General features: G+C 36.6%; 1 non-coding gene across 1 annotated transcript; it reads right to left on the bottom strand.

The window, feature by feature from the left end:
* Nucleotides 1-24133: 24133 nt before the first annotated feature.
* LOC128282124 (small nucleolar RNA R71) lies at nt 24134-24241 on the bottom strand. Its single transcript, XR_008272384.1, has one exon. It is a non-coding gene; the product is annotated as a small nucleolar RNA R71 (small nucleolar RNA).
* Between the last annotated feature and the right edge of the window lie 1461 nt (nt 24242-25702).

The following is a 25702-nucleotide window of genomic DNA, read 5'->3' on the forward strand; positions in this document are numbered from 1 at the left end:
GTGCTCTCTAATTAATAGTGCATAATAATACACTTCTATATCTGTTCTGTATATCCTAAGTGTTCTGTTTAGTCTATTGGGCCTCTTATAAAAAGGTAAGCAATTTTCGTTATAAGGTATGTTCGCAATATTGAATTAAAAATAAATTGTGAAATGAAAGGATAGGGAATGGATATAAATGATAAACTAGATAAATATGTGCACAAAGGAGCTATAGAATTATGGAAATAATGAAGTTCATGATCAAAAGAAAACAAGGAAATTTCTATGAGGAAATTTCTTTTAAGGGGGAGAGAAATGTAACACCTGAAAATTTTTACAATAAGATATTATCCTTAATATAGTAAAATAAGGAAATAAAGTAACAACAAGAGGAAAATTGAGTTATGTCATTGGGAAGTATATTATGACATATTGATTCAAGAAAGGACTAAATTGTAAAAGTGAGAAAAGTTTTGTGGGCCAAGAGTAAATACTCAAAATTTGAGGGATTAAAGTGTAAATATGAAAAAGTTGAAGGACTAATAGTGCAAATATTTTAAGAGTGGAATGATCTAGAAACCAAGGAAAGTTGATGAATTAGTACCAAATTGAATAGGTGAAGAATTATGACGGACTAAATTGTAATTTTACCAAATTAAGTGATGACTCAAGAATAGAATTTTAAAAGATCACAAGGGCAAAATGGTCAATTGGAAGAGAGAGAAATCTAGAAAGTAATGATGATGTTGGTGATATTTTATAATTATTCAATTAGATAATTATTATTTATTTAATATTTTAATAAGATCTTTTATTATTTTATTATTTTATTTAGTCTATATTTATATGTGTGTGTGTGTGGAAAAAAAACACACACACACACCATCCATCATTGTCCATGCATCCCACGTTAGAAAGAAGAGAAGAAAGAAACTTTTCATTCTTTACAATTTAGTCCTTCTACCAAAAATTCACCATTTTTACCTAGAAATCAAAAGAATTTTCATGGTTACCAAGAGAGAAAAATAATAAAAAGACTATGGAAAGCTAGAATATCAAGTTAGATTCAACTCGAGGAGAGAGAAAATCAAGTTAAAGATTGGAAACAATAAGACAAGGTAAGATTTCCATGTATTTTTAAGTTTGATATTATTGAAAAAGCATGAAAATGAAGCTAAAGTAGAGTTTTCTTATATATGGTTCTATGTTCTTTATATATTAGTGAAGAGAAATAAGAGAAAGTGGTGGGAAATATTGTAGAGAAAGGAAATAAGGGTGTTATAAACTTAATAATTAACATTTTGCACTAAAACAGTTTTGGAAACAACAGTAGTCTAACTTTCAAAAATAACAAAAAATTGTAGAAATAAAATTAGAGAATAAATAAAACATTAAATTAAATATTATTAAGTCTAGTTTCTTTTAGAAGAAACTGTGTAAGAAATAGAATTGTGAATCATGAGATGTAATAAATTTTGTGAGTCAAGGTTAGAATGATTTCGGGTTCCCCTATTCTGACTTTGGAAAATCATAACAAATTGGAGAAAAACAATTAGGTTCTTAAAGTTATATATTTAAAATCTTGGATGAGTCTATTTTCAATAGAAACAAACTATAACATCATCCAAATCTTTTCCAATGAGATAATTAATTTTTAGTAAAGAAGGGTCGGAACTGTCAGACAGCAGAATAAGGTTGACTTTAAAGAATAAATTGTACTTATTGGCTAAACCAAAAATTCTGAAAACGTTATGGTAAGAAGATACATAAGTCTAATTTCATGGAAAATTAGTGGATCTTAATTTCGAGTTTTGTAGCTCAGGATATAAATAATTTAGTGACTATGACGCAAATGGACAGTTTTGAATATACATATAAGTAAATAGTGAAATTATTGATAATGTTACTTGTAGCATGTTATATAAATTAAGGATGTGGAATGGAGAGGAGGAGGAGGAAAATATGTATGAATATTCAGCTAGCATGGCTAATTTGCATGTTTTAGGCTCAGGGACTAAATTGAATAAAAGTAAAACTTTATAGGAAATTTTGTAAAAATGTTAGAAATGACCAATTTGCATGAAATGGATTATTTTATTATTTGAAGTTGTAAAATTGAATGAAATTATTAATTTAGTTCAAGATCGGGGAAAAACATGTTTTAAGGATTAAATTGAAAAGTGTTGAAATTATGAAAAATTCTGATATTTCATAGAATTCCTGGGTTGTTATCAATTTGTATGAGAATAACGGCTGGAAATAAGGATTAAATTGCTTTGAATTTTATTTTTTAAGCTTAAGGATGAATTCATCATTAATTAAAAATTTAAGGGTAAAATGGTAATTTTGTTTAGAGTATTAATTGAATGTATTAGAACATGAAATAAATGAAAATGACAATCAAATTTATTTATAAAGATCCGGATGACTCGAATATGAGACTTGAACGTGGAAAAGAAAATATATCAGATTAATGAAATTATAAACATGAACAAGCAATGAGGTAAGTGAGTGTAACTTCAATTGTATTTTTAAATGCATGAAATATTTATATAATGAATTACCTAATTTATGTTTGAAGAAATGACAAGAGAATGATATTTATCATGACATGTAAATATGTGATTATCTTTGATATGCTGATACAAGGATGTTAAGTATATTGAGACGAGTAATAAATTCAAGTAAAACATGTCGAGAAAAATAAGTACGTTTAAGGGACAATATGTTTGATTTTAATTGGTTCTAGATATGAACGTTAGATGAAATAAAATATCTGATAAATAAATCAGTAACTCTATTAATGCTCCGTAACTCTATTCCGGTGACGGATTCGGGTTAGGGGCGTTACATCAACGATGCGGAAGATGACATCCTAGTGAATGTAGAATGAATGACCGAGCTTGTTTCAGATATGGATCGCAAGATCATTTTATTCGAGATTGTCCCGAATTAGATAAAAAAGATAAGTTCCAGAATGTAAGACCAAGCAACACAGCTATTAGAGGGAGGCCGCCTAGAAATGCGAAGAATGTGTCTAGTAGTAGAGGAAAGACTAAGGACTCTGTTGTGAGATCTGAGGCTAGGGCACCTACTAGAGCTTACGCTATTCGTGCTCGTGAAGATGCGTCATCACAAGATGTTATCATATGTACATTTTCTCTTTATGACACTAGTGTGATTGATTTGATGGATCCTAAATCAAATCATTCATATATTTGTATGAATTTGGTGTCTAATAAGAGTTTGCCTATTGAGTCCACTGAGTTTGTGATTAAAGTATCGAACACCTTAGGCAAATATGTTCTAGTCGATAAAGTTTACAAGAACTGTCATTTAATTACTAGGGGTTACTGTTTTCTGGTTGATTTGATGCTTTTTTCATTTGATGAATTTGATATAATTCTAGGTATGGATTGGTTGACGCTACATGATGCTATTGTGAATTGTACACGAAAGACAATTGAATTGAAATGCCAGAACAATGAAATTCTTTAAATTGAATTAGATGAGTCAAGTGGGTTGCTTGTTGTGATTTTGTCTATGTCAGCTTAGAGATGTGTGAGAAAAGGTTGTGAAGTTTATCTTGCTTATGTTTTAGATACAAAAGGGTCTGAATCTAAGATAGAATCTATGCCAGTTGTCTGTGAGTATCTAGATATGTTTCCAGAAGAATTACCAGGGTTATCACCAATTAGAGAGGTTGAATTTGTATTGAGTTAGTGTCTGGAACATCACCGATATCTATAGCTCCATATAGAATGGATCCGAAAGAATTGAAAGAGTTGAAATCTCAGTTGCAAGAGTTAACCGATAGAAGTTTTGCACGACCTAGTTTTTCGCCCTGGGGTGCGCCAGCGTTGTTTGTAAAGAAGAAAGACGGGTCAATGAGAATGTGTATTGATTTTCGACAACTCAATAAGGTTACAATAAAGAACAAGTATCCGTTACTGAGAATAGATGATTTATTTGATCAGTTGAAAACAGCAACAATGTTTTCAAATATTAATCTGCGGTCTGGTTACTATCAATTGCAAGTGAAAGATTTGGATGTACCAAAAACTGCATTCAGAACAAGGTACGGACATTATGAATTTCTTGTTATGCCTTTCGGATTGACTAATGCTCCTACAGTTTTTATGGATTTGATGAATCATATTTTTAGATCGTATTTAGATAGATTTGTTAGGGTATTTATTGACGACATTCTAATCTATTCACGAGATGAGTCTGAGAATGCCGAGCATTTGAGGATTTTGCTACAAATCTTGAGAGATAAGTAACTATTCGTTAAATTCAATAATTGTGAGTTTTGGCAAGAAGTCATATTTTTGGGACATATTGTTTCAGCGGAAGGTATACGAGTTGATCCGAGCAAAATTTCAGCAGTTGTTGACTGGAAATCACCTAGAAATGTATCCAAAGTCAGAAGCTTTCTGGGGTTAGATGGTTATTATTGACGTTTTGTCAAAGGATTTTCAATGATTACTGCACCGATGACTAGATTGCTACAAAAAGATGTGAAGTTCAAGTGGTCTAAAAAATGTCAATAGGGTTTTGATCAGTTGAAAGCATTATTAACTAAGGCACCAGTGTTAGTTCAACCTGAGTCGAGCAAAGAGTTTATGATTTTTAGTGACGTGTCATTGAACGGTTTGGGTTCTGTTTTGATGCAAGTGGGAAAAGTGATAGCTTATGCCTGTAGACAATTGAAACCTCAAGAAAAAAATTATTTGACGCATGATTTAGAATTGTCTACTATTGTGCTTGCATTGAAAATTTAGGGACATCATTTGTACGGCGAGAAGTGCCATATCTTTATCGATCACAAGAGTTTAAAATATATAATGACTCAAAAAGATTTGAATCTGCGACAACAAAGATGGCTAGAGTTGCTGAAAGAGTATGAGTTAGTGATTGATTATCATCTGAGGAAAGTGAATGTAGTCACAGATGCTCTGAGTAGAAAATCATTATTTGCTTTGAGAGCAATGAATACTCAGTTAACCTTATCTGATGATGTTTCAATTCTAGCAGAGTTGAAAGCTAAACCGGTTTTTCTTCAGCAAATTTGTGAAGCTCAGAAGTGTGATAATGATTTGCAAACCAAAAGAATGCAATGTGAGTTGACAATAGATTTAGACTATCAGATCGGACCTGATGATTGCTTAATGTTCTGAGATAGAATTTTCATACCAAAGAATCCTGAGCTCATTCAAAAAATTTTACATGAAGCACACAATGGTTGTTTATCTGTTCACCCGGGGAGTTCTAAAATGTACAATGCTTTGAAACAGTTGTATTGGTGGTCGGGTATGAAATGAGACATTTTAGAGTTTGTATCGAGATGTTTAGTTTGTCAACAAGTAAAAGAATAACATCAAGGGCCATCGGGATTACTACTGTAACACCCCGAACCTGAGACCGTTGACGGTGTCGGACACGAGGGGCTAACAAGCCAAAACCACTTATGGCACCGACCAATTTGACATTCCTAGGCAAGCTGGAAAACTGCATCGCTGTCGCCTTAAAAAGCATATCTCGAGTTTCACAACTCGGAAACTGATTCCGTAAATTTTCCCTGAATTTAGACTCATATATCCATCCATGGATTTATTTCTAGAATTTTTGGTCGGGCCAATTGGTACAGTTTATTAGTTAAAGTCACCCATGTTACAGGGGTCGACTACACTGACCTTCGCGCGTTACAACTTGAATATCTCTCTGTACATGGTTTCAATACTGATGTCGTTTGTTTCTAATGAAACTAGACTCAAAAAGGAATCTGCAAATATAAGGCATGACTTCTAATTCATTCTGGATAATTTATGGTAAATTTTCAAAGTCGCGACAGGGGACCCAGAAACCGTTCTGGCCCTGTCTCACGAGAACTTTAATATCTCTTGGTATACTGTTCATATGATCGTTTCGTTACTTTCATATGAAAATAGACTCGTCAAGGTTCGATCACATAATTTATTCACTATTTAACACCGTTTCTACAAATTTTGGTGATTTTCCACATCCACGTCACTGCAGCTGCCAGCATCTGTTTTTATGGTAGGCTTTACCTATATTGTAGTTCCCATGAACCAACTATAGTCTAGTCATACTTAGGTCCACATATGATCATATTTAGCCATTCCAATGGCTGATCATGTGACCAACTCTCTCATTCCAAACCATAATCACATCATGAAACCAAATATAATTACAAACCACAAATGGTCTAATTCCATACTCCACTATTACGAACCATTTTCGCATGGCCGTACACATATACATCACAAGTACTTAAAAACAACCGAGGGTAGTCCTATACATGCCATATCCGAACTCAACTAAAGGAGTACCAAAAAGGGGCTTTGATAGTGTGGTTGACTTCAACTTCTATGATCCCGAATCCGATCGCTAACGAGCAAAATCTATAAACAGAGAAACAAAGAAACGGAGTAAGCAATTTATGCTTAGTAAGTTTCGAGCCATAATATACACACAACCAAAGCATAGCATTCAAGTAGCTAAACAATAATTCATATGCACAATTTCTCAAAGACATGCTTACTTCACAATCCCAACTCTTATATTCATACACAAATAACGGCCTAGTTAATGCCGATAGCTCATTTATCATTAGAGCGAATATTCATACGACTTACTCATAGTGTGCAAAGCACACACAAAACATACCTTGTTGTTGGGAATTTCACAAGTGCATTAACTGAAAATTTTCCAGCAGCTTATAAATTTCAAATCACATACCTTCGGAGTTTATCCGGATATAGCTACTCGTTCAAAACACCTTCGGGACATAGCCCGATTATGGTAACCCGCACAAATGCCTTCGGGACTTAACCCGGATATCACAACTCGCACAATTGCCTTCGGGCTTAGCCCGAGATATCATAGCTTGCACAATTGCCTTGGGCTTAGCCCGGATATCTGGTCGCACAATTGCCTTGGGCTTAGCCCGGATATCACTGGTCGCACATTCATTCACATCTTTGTTTCAATTTCATAACAAACTTTAATGCACATTTTACTTAATCAAAAATATCATTTCAGCTCAATGGCCATATACAAGGGCACAATTTCGATTACTTATTACTTCATTCAATCGAATCAAAATCTAAGTTTCGATACTCAAAACTTACCTCGGATGTTGTCGAACGATTCCGATGGCTATTCGACTACTTTTTCCTTCCCTTTATCGGATTTGGTCCCCCTTTGCTCTTGAGCTTAATTTAACAAATAATTTGATTCAATCATTTGAGTATCGAAAAGAAGAACTCAAGGCACTTAGCCCACATATATTCACTAGACATTAAAGTCATATAAGTACGAATTCATGAATCGACTCAACACACAAAGCCTTCAACATGCTTACTCATGGCGAACAACACAACCTCTTAGGTACTCATTCATGGCCGATTATGCATGTTGATGTTGAGGCCAATTACATGTTTAACACCACACATGAATGGCACACATTTTACTAGCTAATGCTTTACATATTGTAGCTCAATACTTATAATATAGCATCAAGCACTCATATGGCCGATTATACTTAGTCATTCTTGCACCAAATCAACAATAAATTCCAAGATTTTCACATCATATGTGTACTAGGCGAATGTACTTGCAATTTCACAACCATTCTTCAACATTTTCTTCTTTAAACAAACATATTTATCACTTACTTCATAATCAAAACATCATGTGCAAATATATACACACATATAGGTGCAAGGTCAATCTCAAGGGGTTCATACCCATCCAAACACAAATTTTACCAATCAAGTAACAAGCATAAATCATGCTCATGAATGCACCATGGTCGAATACATCACAACCATACCCTTTTAACTTTGGTCATGGTTAAACAAAGAATTCAATGTCCTACTCAAGAATACTAAAAAGAAATTTCAAGAGTAGTCAATCCTTCATTACATGCATCATCAACAAGCTTCACATTTAGCATGCAATGGCTTTAACACAATATCAACCTTGGCCAAATACCATTTCCATGGCACAACAAGGATTTGAACCATGGGCTAACATGAACATCAAGTTAGCAACTAAAACATGCATGAAACTCATGACACAACCTCATACATACCTTAATCTTGGTACAAGTATGGCCAAATCTCCTTCTAGTTCTCTTCTTAAACCAAAATGGAGCAAAAATCCTTTCTTCCTCCTTATGATTTTCGCCAAAAGATGAGAAAGGATGAACACAACAATTTTTTTTTCTTCCTTCTTTCGAACTCACGGCAAGGGTGGGGGAATACCACACTCACACACATTTTTTTTCATTCTTTTATCACCCATACACCTTTGTTTATTATTTCACCCTAATGCACCAACAAAACATGTTTCATGACATGTTTAGCCCATACCCTCTTGTCATGGCCGGCCACTTCATGTTAGGGGGGGAATTTGACATGCAAATCCTTATTTTTGCATGCATTATCAACTAGTCATCACACATTTCCCCATCATACTTTCAAAGTTTACTACTAGGTCCTTTCTAGTGAAATTCACATTTATAACTCTAAATCGAAACATCAAAAATGTCACACATGAATTAACACATATTATAGGCATCAAAATAAATTATAAATTATTTTTATGCCTCGGTTTTGTGGTCCCGAAACCACACCCCGACTAGGGTCAATTTTGGGCTGTCACAACTACAACCTGTGATAATAAAAGAATGGAAATGGGATAAAGTTACGATGGATTTCGTATTGGGATTACCCCTGTCTCCGAAGAAGAAAAATGCTATTTGGGTTGTCGTTGATCGACTGACGAAATCAACACATTTCATTTCGATGCGTACCAATTAGTCACTTGATAAATTTCCTGAACTGTACATTTTTGAGATCATTAGATTGCACGGGGTGCCAGTTTCGATTATTTTGGATAGAGATCCAAGGTCTATGTCGCTGTAACACCCCGTACCCGAGTCCGTTACCGGAGTCGAACACAAGGTGCACACAACTCAATTTAATCATTTTCACAGTCCATTTAAAAAATTTCCAGACAAGCTGGTTACTGCGTCACTTTCACTTTAAAAATCATATCTTGAGTTTCAAAACTCGAAAATCAGTTTCGTAATTTTTCCCTGAAATTAGACTCATATTTCCATCTACATATTTTTTCTAGAATTTTTGGTCGGGCCAATTAGTACAGTTTATTAGTTAAAGTCTCCCATGTGACAAGGGTCGACTACACTGACCTACGCACGTTACAACTTGAATATCTCTCTGTACAGGGCTTCAATACTGATGCCGTTTGTTTCTATAGAAACTAGACTCAAATAGGAATCTATACATATATGGAATGACTCCTAATTATCCCTGGTTAATTTACAATGAATTTTCAAAGTCGGAATAGGGGATCCAGAAACTGTTCTGGCCCTGTCTCACGAAAACCTAAATATCTCTTAACATACAACTCATATGACCGTTTCGTTTCTTCCATATGAAAATACATTCATCAAGGTTCATTTACATAATTTATTCACTAATTTATTCCATTCCTGCTATTTTTAGTGATTTTTCACATCCACACCACTGCTGCTGACAGCATCTGCCTTTAAGGTAGACTTTACCTATTTCATAATTTCCATGATTCCATTGGCCCTTTTTGCATACATAGCACAAAGTGTGATCATGATTAACCATTCCAATGGCTAATCGTTCAAAACAATTCCATACCTCATAATGATCAACATACAAATGATTATAGTACTATGCTAAAAACGTATATAAGCCATTTTCGCATGGCTATCCAAGTTTACACAAAATCGAAAGGTACATGTCCTACAACAAAAGGGTAGTCCTATACATGCCATTTCAAAGTTCAACCAAAATTGTACCAAAATGGGGGCTTTGATAGTGTGGATGACTTCGACTTGATGATCCCGAATCCGATAGCTAACAAGCAAAATCTATAAAACAGAGAGCCAAAGCAACGGGGTAAGCATTTTAATGCTTAGTAAGTCTCAAGTAATGAAATCAGCTTTGACTAAAGTATTACATTTACATAACTAAATGAATCACTTTATTAACACATTCTCATAATCATACTTACTTCACATTACCGACCCTTATGTTTATACACAAAAGAACAACTTAGCCAAAGGCGGTAGCTCGTTTATCAACCGAGCGAATACTTACTTGTAAGGACTCAACTAATTCAAGCACGTACGAACATACCTCATTGCTGAAATTTTCACAAGTGTATAAACTGAAATTTTTACAGCAAGATTGTTCATTTCCGAATCACGTACCTTCTGGATTTAACCGGATATAACACAAGCACAATTGCCTTCGGGTCTTAACCCGGATTTGGTAACTTGCACAATTGCCTTCGGGTCTTAGCCGGATATAACAACTTCATACGAATGCCTTGGTCTTAGCCGGATATAATCACTAGCATAAATGCCTTCGGGACTTAGCAGGGTATCATTCAAATGCTCATGTACACATATATCAATAATCACGACACATCCATATTTCATTTTCGTTACTAAGGCTCAAACACAAAATATTTATCAAACCTTTACAATTTCGGCTCAATAGCCACACACAAGGAGCATGATTTCAATATAATTCAAGTAGGGTCATTACTCGAAGACTTACCTTGGATGTTGTCGAGCGATTTCGACGGCTACTCGACTACTTTTTCCTTCCCTTTATCGGATTTAGCTCCCCTTTGCTCTTGAGCTTAATTTGACAAATAAATTGATTTAATCATTTGAGCATCGAAAGAGGAATTCAAGGTACTTAGCCAATATATATACTCATTGGGCATCAAAGTCGCATATGTACGAAATCATGAATCGAACTCAACACATTAGTTAATATTCCTCTTAGCCGAATTTTCTAAGCCAAGAATAGGCATCAATATGCTTGCCTCTAACCGAATGCATGCACACCAATTCCCCTCATGTGGCCGAATATGCATGTCCATGTTGAGGCCAATTATACACTTAATACCACACAAAAAAAACAGCATACATTTTACTAACTAACGCATTACATATCGTAACTCAACGCGCATCAATCATTTACTTCATAACCGAAACATCATCATATGTAAATATATACCTTGAGATAGTATATATATATCATACTAATGCATCATGTGCAAACATATATGTATACATATGTGCAAGAGCCGAATCTCAAGTTGATTATACTAAACATGAGCATAAATCTAAAACACAAATCTTACTTATCATGCAATGAGCATAAATCATACTTATGGATGTACTATGGCCGAATACATCACAACACTATAATTTTGGTCATGGTTGAACAAAGAACTTAATACCTCACTCAAAAATGCTAAAAAATAAAGTCTAAGAGCCATCAATCCACCTTCACATGCATCATTAGCAAGCTTCATATTTAGCATGCAAAGGCATTAACACCAAATCCACCTTGGCTGAATATCCTCCCCATGACATAGCAAGGATTTGAACCATGGGTTAATTAGAACTCAAGCTAACAAAAAAACATGCATGAGTCTCATGGCACAACATCAACCTTACCTTAATCTTGACACAAGTATGGCCAAACTTCCTCCTAATCCCCTCCAAACCAAGCATGAAGCAAGAACCCTTCCTTATTCCTTAGAATTTCAGCTCAAAGAAAATGAAAAAAGATGAACAACAATTTTTTCTTCTCTTTTCCTCTACTCACGGCAATGGGGAGGGGAGAGCCTTCACACGTAATTTTTTTTATTTTTTATTACCCATGCATCTTATTTTATTTCTCCTTACATAATGCACTTACAAAACATGTTTCATGACATGTCTTGCCCATATTTCCTTGTCATGGCCGGCCACTAGCTATTAGGGGGAAATTTGACATGCAAGTCCTCCTTTCGATTACATGCACTATTAGGTCCTTATAGATTAGCCTATCACATTTCAAAAGTGTCACTCAAGTCCTAATAGCTGAATTCACATGCAATCGACTAAATCGAAGCTTGAAATTTTCACACATTCATAATTACATATTCTAGACAATAAATATTACATTCAAACATTTCGGTGACTCGGTTTAGCGGTCCCGAAACCACTTCCCGACTAGGGTCAATTTTGGCTGTCACAACTCTCCCCACTTAAGAAATTTTCGTCCCGAAAATCTTACCGTAAATAGGTTTGGGTAACGCTCTTTCATAGAGTTCTCGGGTTCCCAAGTAGCTTCTTCTATCCCGTGTTTGAGCCATAACACTTTCACTAGTGGAACCCTTTTGTTTCGCAACTCTTTCACTTCACGTGCTAGGATACGAATCGGTTCTTCTTCATAACTCATATCGGCTTGAATTTCAACCCCTGATGGACTAATTACGTGCGATGGATCAGATCTATAACGTCGAAGCATCGAAACATGAAAGACGTCGTGAATCTTTTCAAGTTCAGGAGGAAAATCAAGCAATACGCAACTGGACCGACTCGTTCGGATATCTCATATGGCCCGATGAACCTCGGACTCAATTTTCCTTTACGGCCAAATCTGAGTATCTTTTTCCAAGGCGAAACTTTAAGAAACACTTTATCTCCCACTTGATACTCAATGTCTTTTCGTTTCAGATCCGCGTATGACTTCTAACGATCGGAGGCTATCTTCAGACTTTCACGGATTACTTTTACTTTCTGTTCAGCATCTTTAATCAAATCCACTCCGAAAATTTTGCTTTCACTGAGCTCGGTCCAAAACAATGGTGTACAGCATTTACACCCGTACAAGGCCTCGTAAGGCGCCATTTTAATACTTGATTGAAAACTATTGTTGTAAGCGAATTCAATCAAAGGTAAATACCGTTCCCATGAACCACTAAACTCGAGGATGCAACATCTCAACATATCCTCAAGTATTTGAATTATCCGCTCGGATTGACCATCGGTTTGGGGGTGAAAAGCGGTGCTAAAATGCAACTTGGTGCCTAAGGCTTCTTGCAATTTCTTCCAAAATCGCGAGGTGAATCTCGGATCTCTATCGATACAATAGAAATAGGTACCCGTGTAATCTCACAATCGAGAAACATACAATTCAGCAAGTTTATCCAATGAAGAGTCCGTGCGACGGGGATAAAGTGAGCCGACTTAGTCGATCTATCAAAAACAACCCAAATCGCATCCTTTTACTTGTCGACAATGGCGGTCCGGACACAAAGTCCATTGTGACTCGATCTCATTTCCACTCGGGTATCGTAATCGGTGAAGTAATCCGAAGGCACTTGATGTTCCGCTTTCACTTGTTGACATATTAAACATCTCAAACAAAGTCGAGATGTCTCGTTTCATACCATGCCACCAAAACCGACGTTTCAAATTGTTGTACATCTTCGTACTTCCCGGGTGGATTGCCATTCGGCTACAATGGGCTTCGTTCAAAATTATCGAAATAAGTTCTGAATTTCTTGGAATACACAAACGATTTCTAAACCTCAAACAATCGTCATCATCAACTTGAAACTCTGATTCCACCTTCGGAACACATTCAGCCCGTCTTGCAACCAACTTATCGTCGACTTTCTGAGCTTCACGAATTTGACGAATCAATGATGGTTTGGCCTTTAATTCGGCTACTAACACATTGTCGGGTAGAATAGACAAGTGTACATTCATCGCTCGTAAAGCAAACAGTGATTTTTGGCTTAAGGCGTCCGCAACCACATTAGCCTTTCCCGGGTGATAATCAATGACAAGCTCATAATCTTTTAAGTACTCGAGCCAACGTCTTTGTCGCAGATTTAAGTCTCTTTGAGTCATCAAATATTTGAGACTTTTGTGATCCGAATACACATGGCACTTCTCACCAAATAAGTAATGTCGCCATATCTTTAAGGCGAATACGATGGCAGCCAATTCGAGATCATGGGTCGGATAATTTTTCTCATGTGGCTTTAATTGTCTCGACGCATAGGCCACAACTCGACCTTCTTGCATCAATACGCAACCTAACCCAAGTAGGGAGGCGTCACTATAGATGACAAACTCTTTGCCGATTCGGCTGCACTAATCTGGAGCTTCCGTCAAATGAGTTTTCAATTGATCGAAACTTTTCGACACTTTTCCGTCCATTCAAACTTGACATCTTTACAAGCGGTTTCGTCATGGGTGTGGCTATCATCGAGAATCCTTTTACAAACCGTCGGTAGTGTAAGCAAGTCCCAAAAAGCTCGAACCTCGGTAATTTTTCTCGGAGGCTTCCAGTTAAGTATGGCTGAAATTTTAGTCGGGTCGACTCGAATACCCGTCTGAGATACCACATGACCCAAGAAGCTAACCTCTTAACCGAACTCACACTTGCTGAACTTAGCATATAACCGCTTATCCGTAATATTTGCAACACTAATCTCGGTGCTCGCATGTTCGGTCTCATCTCTTGAATAGACCAAGAAGTCGTCAATGAACACAACTACGAACCGATCCAAATACGGTTCAAGATCCGATTCATCAAATCCATAAATATCGCGGGGGCATTAGTGAGCCCAAAGCGGCATCACTAAGAACTCGTAGTGACCATATCTCGTTCGAAGGTAGTTTTGGGTATGTCCGAATCTCGGATTCATGAATCGATAATAGCCCGATCTCAAATCTATTTTTGAGAACACCGAGGCTCCTTCAGTTGATCGAACAAATCATCGATCTGTGATAGCGGATATTTGTTCTTTATTGTCACTTTGTTAAGCTGACGATAGTCGATGCACAACCTCATGGTTCCGTCCTTCTTTTTCACAAACAACACTGGTGCACCCCAAGGTGAAAAACTCGGGCGAGCAAAACCTCTATCCACCAACTCTTGCAACTGAGCTTTCAACTCCTTTAATTCCGTTGGTGCCATACGATACGGAGCTATCGAAATCGGTGTGGTCCCAGGTACAAGCTCAATACCAAACTCTATCACCCGAATAGGTGGCAAACCCAGTAATTCTTCGGGAAAAACATCCGGGTAATCACAAACCACCGGCACAGATTCGGGTTTTACTTCTAACTCCTTATCATCAAGTACATACGCAAGGTATGCTTCGCACCCCTTTCTTACATATTTCTGGGCCAACATTGATGATATTACAGCTGGCAACCCCTTTAAGTCCGTAGATTCAACTCGAATCATCTCGTTATTTGCGCACCTCAAATCAATAGTCTTGCTTTTGCAATTCACAACCGCATCATGCACGGTCAACCAATCCAACCCAAGAATAACATCAAATTCATCGAACGGCAAAAGCATCAAGTCTGCCGGAAAACAAGAATCTCGAACTACTAGGGGACATTTCTTACACACTTTATCGACCAGCACGTAACGACCCAAGGGATTTGACACCCGAATTACGAACTCAGTAGACTCAATAGGTAAAGTCTTCTTTGGATGCTAAGGTTTTGCATATATAAGAGTGAGTAGAACCAGGTCAATTAAAGCAATCACATTAATATCAAAGAGAGTGAAAGTACGGTAATAACATCTAGCGAGGAAGCATCCTCACGCGCGTATGGCATAAGCCCTAGCAGAGCGCGAGCCTCGGATCTGGTCGTAGCATCTCTAGATCCTCTCGACCACCACTAGCATTGCCCGTATTTCCGGATGGTCTACCTCGGCGGTGGTAGCACCCGTTTCCCACTCGATTTGTATTACATTCAGCAACCTCGGGCAATCTTTAATAAAGTGGTCGACCGATCCGCACTTGTAACAGAGTGGTCACGGAACCTGCAGCTTCGAATGCCATTTGCCACAATCTTGACACTCTGTTACGTCTCGACGTTCATTCCCAACACCGGCGACCAAGTGCCTCGTGTACCCATTGTGGGGTCGATCACGATCTCGTCTAAAAGGCCGAAGTGCCTCTAGACCGCCCACATCATCTCTAAATTTCTTTGATGCTGAGAAGAGACTTTCCGAGGATCTTTTACGAAACTCTCCATTCCCACATCAACTTTTTGTTTTTCTTTTCTAAGCTCTTGACTTTACAAGCTCGCTCGACAAGTACTACGAACTCTCGTATTTCAAGAATGCCAACGAACATTTTATATCTTCATTCAGCCCATCCTCAAGCGTTTACACATGGTAGCCTCGGACGAAATACATTCCGGCGTATCTACTAAGTCTAACAAATTTTCGCTCGAATCGATGGCGACATAGAACCTTGCTTAAGCTCAAGAAATTCCTTCCGTTTTTGATCAACAAATCTCGATCGATATACTTTTTCCAAACTCGGTTTGGAAAAACTCCCAAGTTACTTGCTCTCGGGGCACAACAAGTCGAGTGCTCCATCAATAGTAGGCGTAATCACGTAGCAAGGAGATAGTACACTTTAGGCATTCATCGGTGTACAAGATAGCTCATCGAGTGCCGGATAGTGTTGTCCAACCAAAATTCAGCTTGCTCGGCATCGTCGCTATCCGTAGCTTTAAATTCAGTAGCCCCATGTTTTTGGATTCTGTCAAATGGGGGCTTATTCGACCTTATTTGGTCAGTTACCGGAGGCATTGTAGGTGCGGGGGTTGTATTAGCCGGGAACGGAGGTTGTGGAACAGCCGTGTTAGTTCGAATGTATTGGTTGAACCAATCATTCATCACGCTATAGAAAGCTTGCCTAGCCTCATCATTTGGATTGCTACCAACAGGTTGAGAGTCCGCCAAGATTGTCCCTTCAAAGGAGCAGCGCCACACTCTCCACATCATCAGCTATCGCTCGGTTAGGATCGGGATCCATTACTATAAATAAACACAAATTCAAACGTCAGAAATCACCACACTATCAAATAATCACATAAAATGGCATGTATAGCTAGACCCAAACGCATTACGGTAGTCCTAGAATCGACTAAACCATAGCTTTGATACCAATAAAATTGTAACACCCCGTACCCGAGTCCGTTACCGGAGTCGAACACAAGGTGCACACAACTCAATTTAATCATTTTCACAGTCCATTTAAAAAATTTCCAGACAAGCTGGTTACTGCATCACTGTCACTTTAAAAATCATATCTTGAGTTTCAAAATTCGAAAATCAGTTTCGTAATTTTTCCCTGAAATTAGACTCATATTTCCATCTACATATTTTTTTCTAGAATTTTTGGTCGGGCCAATTAGTACAGTTTATTAGTTAAATTCTCCCATGTGACAAGGGTCGACTACACTGACCTTCGCGCGTTACAACTTCAATATCTCTCTGTACAGGGCTTCAATACTGATGCCGTTTGTTTCTATAGAAACTAGACTCAAGGAGGAATATATAAATATATGGTATGACTCCTAATTATCCATGGTTAATTTACAATGAATTTCCAAAGTCGGAACAGGGGATCCAGAAACCGTTCTGGCCATGTCTCACGAAAACCTAAATATCTCTTAACATACAACTCATATGACCGTTTCATTTCTTCCATATGAAAATACATTCATCAAGGTTCATTTAAATAATTTATTCACTAATTTATTCCATTCCTGCTATTTTTAGTGATTTTTCACATCCACACCACTGCTGCCGACAGCATCTGCCTTTAAGGTAGACTTTACCTATTTCATAATTTCCATGATTCCATTGGCCCTTTTTGCATACATAGCACAAAGTGTGATCATGATTAACCATTCAAATGGCTAATCGTTCAAAACAATTCCATACCTCATAATGATCAACATACAAACGATTATAGTACTATGCTAAAAACGTATATAAGCCATTTTCGCATGGCTATCCAAGTTTACACAAAACCGAAAGGTACATGACCTACAACAAAAGGGTAGTCCTATACATGCCATTTCAAAGTTCAACCAAAATTGTACCAAAATGGGGCTTTGATAGTGTGGATGACTTCGACTTCGATGATCCTGAATCCGATAGCTAACGAGCAAAATCTATAAAACAGAGAGCCAAAGCAACGGGTAAGCATTTTAATGCTTAGTAAGTCTCAAGTAATGAAATCAGCTTTGACTAAAGTATTACATTTACATAACTAAATGAATCACTTTATTAACACATTCTCATAATCATACTTACTTCACATTACCGACCCTTATGTTTATACACAAAAGAACAACTTAGCTAAAGGCCGGTAGCTCGTTTATCAAGCGGCGAATACTTACTTGTAAGGACTCAACTAATTCAAGCACGTACGAACATACCTCATTGCTGAAATTTTCACAAGTGTATAAACTGAAATTTTTACAGCAAGATTGTTCATTTCCGAATCAAGTACCTTCGGGATTTAATCGGATATAACACGAGCACAATTGCCTTCGGGTCTTAACCTGATTTGGTAACTTGCACAATTGCCTTGGTCTTAGCCGGATATAACAACTTCATACGAATGCCTTGGTCTTAGCCGGATATAATCACTAGCATAAATGCCTTCGGGACTTAGCCCGGGTATCATTCAAATGCTCATGTACACATATATCAATAATCACGACACATCCATATTTCATTTTCGTTACTAAGGCTCAAACACAAAATATTTATCAAACCTTTACAATTTCGGCTCAATAGCCACACACAAGGAGCATGATTTCAATATAATTCAAGTAGGGTCATTACTCGAAGACTTACCTTGGATGTTGTCGAGCGATTTCGACGGCTACTCGACTACTTTTTCCTTCCCTTTATCGGATTTAGCTCCCCTTTGCTCTTGAGCTTAATTTGACAAATAAATTGATTTAATCATTTGAGCATCGAAAGAGGAATTCAAGGTACTTAGCCAATATATATACTCATTGGGCATCAAAGTCGCATATGTACGAAATCATGAATCGAACTCAACACATTAGTTAATATTCCTCTTAGCGAATTTTCTAAGCCAAGAATAGGCATCAATATGCTTGCCTCTAACCGAATGCATGCACACCAATTCCCCTCATGTGGCGAATATGCATGTCCATGTTGAGGCCAATTATACACTTAATACCACACAAAAAAACAGCATACATTTTACTAACTAACGCATTACATATCGTAACTCAACGCGCATCAATCATTTACTTCATAACCGAAACATCATCATATGTAAATATATACCTTGAGATAGTATATATATATCATACTAATGCATCATGTGCAAACATATATGTATACATATGTGCAAGAGCCGAATCTCAAGTTGATTATACTAAACATGAGCATAAATCCAAAACACAAATCTTACTTATCATGCGATGAGCATAAATCATACTTATGGATGTACTATGGCCGAATACATCACAACACTATAATTTTGGTCATGGTTGAACAAAGAACTTAATACCTCACTCAAAAATGCTAAAAAATAAAGTCCAAGAGCCATCAATCCACCTTCACATGCATCATTAGCAAGCTTCATATTTAGCATGCAAAGGCATTAACACCAAATCCACCTTGGCTGAATATCCTCCCCATGACATAGCAAGGATTTGAACCATGGGTTAATTAGAACTCAAGCTAACAAAAAAACATGCATGAGTCTCATGGCACAACATCAACCTTACCTTAATCTTGACACAAGTATGGCCAAACTTCCTCCTAATCCCCTCCAAACCAAGCATGAAGCAAGAACCCTTCCTTCTTCCTTAGAATTTCAGCTCAAAGAAAATGAAAAAAGATGAACAACAATTTTTTCTTCTCTTTTCCTCTACTCACGGCAATGGGGAGGGGAGAGCCTTCACACACAATTTTTTTTATTTTTTATTACCCATGCATCTTATTTTATTTCTCCTTACATAATGCACTTACAAAACATGTTTCATGACATGTCTTGCCCATATTTCCTTGTCATGGCCGGCCGCTAGCTATTAGGGGGAAATTTGACATGCAAGTCCTCCTTTCGATTACATGCACTATTAGGTCCTTATAGATTAGCCTATCACATTTCAAAAGTGTCACTCAAGTCCTAATAGCTGAATTCACATGCAATCGACTAAATCGAAGCTTGAAATTTTCACACATTCATAATTACATATTCTAGACAATAAATATTACGTTCAAACATTTTGGTGACTCAGTTTAGCGGTCCCGAAACCACTTCCCGACTAGGGTCAATTTTGGGCTGTCACAGTCGCAATTTTGGAAGAAATTACAAAAAGCTCTAGGTACGAGATTGAATTTTAGTACAGCATTTCATCCACAAACTGTCGACCAGTTTGAGAGAGTAATACAAATTCTTGAAGATATGCTTCGTTGTTATGTTTTAGAATTTGAAGGCAACTGGGAGAAATATTTGTCGTTGGTTGAATTCACGTATAACAACAGTTTTCAATCGATCATAAAGATGGCACCGTATGAAGCTTTGTATGGTCACAAATGCCGAACTCCATTGTATTGGACCGAGCTAAGTGAGAAAAAGATTCACGGGGTTGATTTGATCCAAGAGACTGAAGATAAAGTGAAAGTAATTCGTAACAATCTGAAAGTAGCTTCAGATCGATAAAAATTGTATGCGGATTTGAAACGAAAAGACATTGAATTTCAAATCGGTGACAAAGTATTTTTGAAAGTATCTCTGTGGAAGAAATTTCTTCAATTTGGTCATAAAGGCAATTGAGTCCGCGATTTATCGGACCGTACGAGAGTATTGAATGAATAGGGCCAGTGGTATATCGGTTAGCTTTACCGTCAAAGTTGGAAAAGATTCACAATGTATTTCATGTGTTGATGTTACATCGATATAGATCAGATCCCTCACATGTAATTTCTCCAACAGAGATTGAGATTCAACCTGATATGATGTATAACGAAGAACCGATTAGAATTTTAGCTTGAGAGGTTAATCAATTGAGAAATAAAAGCATAGTTTTAGTGGAAGTATTATGGAAATGGTATGGTGTTGAAGTAGCCACATGGGAGCCCAAGGAAGCTATGAGAAAATAGTACCCTAACCTATCTACTGGTAAGATTTTCGGGGACGAAGATCCCTAAGGGGGAGAGTTGTAACAGCCTTTTTTAGTCAAATCAGAACAGTAGTTTCGGGACTACAAATTTGAAGTTGAAATAACTATTTTATTATTATTTTAATATCAACAACATGATAATATGATTGTGCAAAAATTTCGTTAAGAAATTTTATCATTTGAGTGTTTAATTCGATAAAAAGGACTAAATCACGTAAAGTGAAAAATTTATGTTCTATTAGTTAAATGTGTCTATTAGCTATGGAACATTATAGTAAAGGTCCTAAAGTAGTAATTAGACCATTATAATGGTGAGTGGACATTTATGGACACATTATTAGGTGTTTTAATGGTTTATTAGTAAAGTTAATTTGGTAATTTGGTTATTAAGGTATAAAAAATAAAACAAAAAAAATCATATTTTGTTGGCTATCATCTTCTTTAGTCGAATTTAACAAGAAGGAAGCCAAAATTTTTAGGGTTTCACTCGGCCATGACATCTATGCTCAATTAGGTACGATTTTTGTCTCGTTTTTAATGATTTCTATGTTTTTAATATTATTGCAGCTTACTCTAGCTAGTCCAGGGACTATTTTACAAAATTGTTAAAGTTTTAGGTTTTTTCCATTGATGAATGTTCATGTATTTTGATGTTTAATGGTATAAAATGTATGCTGTTATTAGATAAACAACATTTCTAAAGTGATTTTTAGTGAAAATGCAAATTAGGGATTAAATTGTGAAATGTGAAAAGTTTGTGGGTAAATGTGAAATAAATAAAAATTATGGGCTGATATGTGTACTAGGAAAATTCGGCTAGCATGGGTTGGTATTGAATTTCATGAATTTTTGATTTTATGAAATAAGGACTAAATTGTAAAAATGTGAAACATTAGGCGAAAACAAGTAAAAGTGCCTTAATGTGAATTTTTGGACTAAATTGAATAGAGAGATAATTAAATAAGTTAATTTTAAATATATTTAGATAAGAAAGACGAAATACGAACTTAGATCGGGGAAAGAACAAGGTTTCAAAATAGTTGACTCGTGTTGTCATTTTTACTTCCGAGGTAAGTTCGTATGTAATAAGTTTTGTCATAAATGTATTTTAAATGTTTTAATATTGCATAAACTATGAATAGGAGATTACGAACATGTTTGACGATGATTCGACAAACGTGAAAATCCCGGTTGAACCTTAGGAATAGATTAGGATATGAATGATGATAAACCGTAATTTATACATATTTTTACCCCATGCTTAACACGTTTTATAGATGATTTTTCCTTAGAATTGGTGAATTCGATGCTCCTAATGTCTTAATTTCATGTTTTATATTTAGGAGAGCATAGGAGAGCGAAAGGAACGAGAAACTGGCCAAAAACGGAGAAAATGGGCCAAAGTACGAAATCAACACAGCCTGGACTTCCTCACACAGGCAGACTACACAACCGTGTCAATTTGGCAGATTCGAAGCACGATTCACACGGGCGTGTCACATGGGCATGTCCCTGCCAAGCCCAAATTGAGTCCAATTCAAAAAAGGCTAATTTTGAGGGTTTTTAGGCATTCTAAAGCTTATAAATACGCCTTAAAGGAAGAGAAAAAGGAGAGGCACGGACAGGAAGGAAGGAATTACTCGAAAGAAGCCGATTGATCCATCTTAGAAGCTGGTTTCATCATCAAGACTGAAGATCTCCCCTCAACTTCCCTCAGGAGTTTTGGGTTTTCTTTATGTTTTGTATTCGTTATTCTTCTAAGATGTTTTCCTTTTCAGTTATGAACTAAATCCCCTAAATACCTAAGGGGAATGAAACCTAAGATGAATCTTGTTATTATTTTCTGAATTGTATGATAAATATTTAACTTATTCTTAATTGTGTGTTCTTAATTCTTGTTTTGATATCCCAGGATACTGATTCAAGATAAGCTCTTATTCAGAGGAGGAATAGACCCTGTCTAAGAGTACATTTGTCATAATTAAGCGGAATTGATTGCGCGCCTAGAGATAGGGTGACAAGATTTTGCCAGATTAGGGTGAAACCTAATAGGGGGATCCATAGATCGAGTTAATGCAACCCTAGAGTGTTATTTAGAGAAAAGTCTCAATTATTCAATCTAGGGATTAGACGTTATTAGTCTTGAATAGGGATAATAACATAACTTAGGGATCTCTACGGAACAAGTTAAATGAATAAATCGTCCGATTCGGAGCCAGAATAATAGGTATAGTCTAGGTGGATTTTTCTTTAGGTATTGTCTTTATTCAATCATTTTTAAAAAGTAATCCTGCAATTCCATTCTCTGTGAATTCTTAGATTAGTTAATTAGTTAGTTAAAACCAAACCACCTTATTTTTAGGCTAGATAATAAAAAGACAGCCATTACTAGTACTTTTAGTTCCTTTGGGTTCGACAACCTGGTCTTGCTAAAACTATACTACTGTTCGATAGGTACATTTGCCTGCATCGCAATAATAGTTAGTTTCAAGAACGATTAATTATAAATATTTAAAACTTACCTGTCACGAAAATCGCGACCAAGTTTTTGGCGCCGTTGCCGGGGAACTAAGATATTTGGAACGCTCAATTTTTATTACTTTAGCCATTTATTTTTCTTGCAATTTAATTTAATTTATTATTATTATTATTTATTAATTTACTTTTTCTTTCTCTTGGCAGGTTTTTATAGTTTATAACTAGAAGAAACCTATCAGGACCACTACTTTTTGACGAAGAAATCGATCGCACAGTTCACAGAAACCAAAGAGAAATAAGACGAAGTTTAAGATACACAGAGAACGAGCAAGAGGATGATACTCAACCCCCAACCGAAGAGATGACTGAAAACCAAGACAATCAGCTACCCCCTGTAATTGCGGTTAATAAAAATCCTGCTCCACGCACTATGTAAGATTATGTTAAACCTTCTTTAACAGGAACTAAATCGAGCATAGTTAGACTTGCTATAGCTGCAAATACTTTTGAACTAAAACCTAAAACTATTCAAATGATACAACAATTTGTTCAGTTTGATGGTTTGCAGGATGAGGATCCCAATGCTCACTCAGCAAACTTTTTGGAACTATGCAATACATTTAAAATTAATGGTGTTTCTGATGATGCCATTCGTCTTCGGTTATTCCCTTTTTCATTGAGGAACAAAACTAAACAGTGCTTGAAATCATTACCATGAGGGTCAATCACTACTTGGGAACAAATGACCTAAAAATTTCTATTAAAATATTTCCCGCTGGCTAAAACGGAAAAATTACGTAATGATATCTCTTCGTTTGTGCAGATGGACTTAGAAACTCTTTACGATGCGTGGGAGAGATACAAGGACTTATTGAAAAGGTGCCCTCACCATGGGTTATCGCTTTGGCTTCAGGTTCAAACGTTCCATAATGGCCTGAATCCTTTGACTCGGCAAATGGTTGACGCAACAGCTGGTGGAACCATCAATAATAAAACACCTAAAGATGCTTATGAGTTTATAGATGAGATGTCACTGAATAACTATCAGTGGCAAGTCATGAGGACAAAAACAACGAAAACAGCCTGTGTTTATAATGTTGACTCGGTCACCATGCTCTCTAATCAAGTAGAACTCTTGAATAAGAAAATTGATGGTTTTCTTAGTGTTGCACAGGTTCACCCAATAATGCAGTGCGAAGCAAGTGGAGGTGGATCAAGCAATTCGGAATACCAACCTTATGGCCACAACATGGATAACAAGCAGCTAAATTACATGGGTACTAATCCTCGATCTCAAAAAAAATCCATATAGTAACACTTACAATGCAGGTTGGAGGAACTACCCAAATTTCTCGTGGGGAGGTCAGGGAAGTCAAAGACCACAACATCCCCCAGGCTTTCAACAACCACCCTACCAACAAGAGAAGAAGCCGAACCTTGAAGAGATACTGTCTAAATTTATCTCGGTATCAGAAACCTGTTTCCATAACACCTAGACAACACTTAAAAATCATCAAGCGTCGATCCAAAGGCTCGAAACTCATATAGGCCAGCTTTCCAGACTAATCTCCGAATGACCACAAGGTAGCTTGGCAAGTAATACTGAACCCAACCTAAAGGAACAACTCAACACGATTAATGTTCAAGATGAAGAAGGATTCGTTGAGCCTAAGCCAGAATCAAGGCAAGAAACTATGGTAAGAAGAGGTCAAGGTGAGGTAGGTAATAATAAAACAAATTAGTGAATGTCGAACATAAACCTCGTGTGCCATATCCCAACGCGACAAGGAAAGACCGCTCAGATGAACAATTTGGTAAATTCCTTAAACTCTTAAAAAATTACACATTAACTTACCATTTATTGAAACTCTATCATATGCCAAACAGAATGAAATTTTTAATGGAGCTTTTAACAAATAAGCGAAAGTTGGATGAGGCGTTGCATGTGGAGCGAAACGCAGTTTGCTCAGCTATTTTGCAAAATAAGCTACCAAAAAAATTAAAAGATCCAGGGAGTTTTACAATTCCTTGTTTAATTGGTACTTTAGATGTTAATAATGCATTAGTTGATTTAGGGGCTAGTATTAACGTCATGCCCTACAAAATGTTCAAACAACTAGGTCTTGGGAAACCAAAACTGACTAGGATGAGCATTCAATTAGCAGATAAAGCTATAAGATTTCATAGGGGTATCATTGAAGATGTGCTAGTTAAAATCGATAAATTTATATTTCTCGTGGACTTCATTGTTCTAGACATAGAAGAGGATAGCAACACTCCTTTAATTCTAGGAAGACCTTTTTTAGCAATTGCTAAAACGATCATTGATGTTGGCACAGGTGAACTCACACTCCGTGT

The sequence above is a fragment of the Gossypium arboreum genome, chromosome 1, assembly GCF_025698485.1.
Source record: "Gossypium arboreum isolate Shixiya-1 chromosome 1, ASM2569848v2, whole genome shotgun sequence".
NCBI classification, from domain to species: domain Eukaryota; kingdom Viridiplantae; phylum Streptophyta; class Magnoliopsida; order Malvales; family Malvaceae; genus Gossypium; species Gossypium arboreum.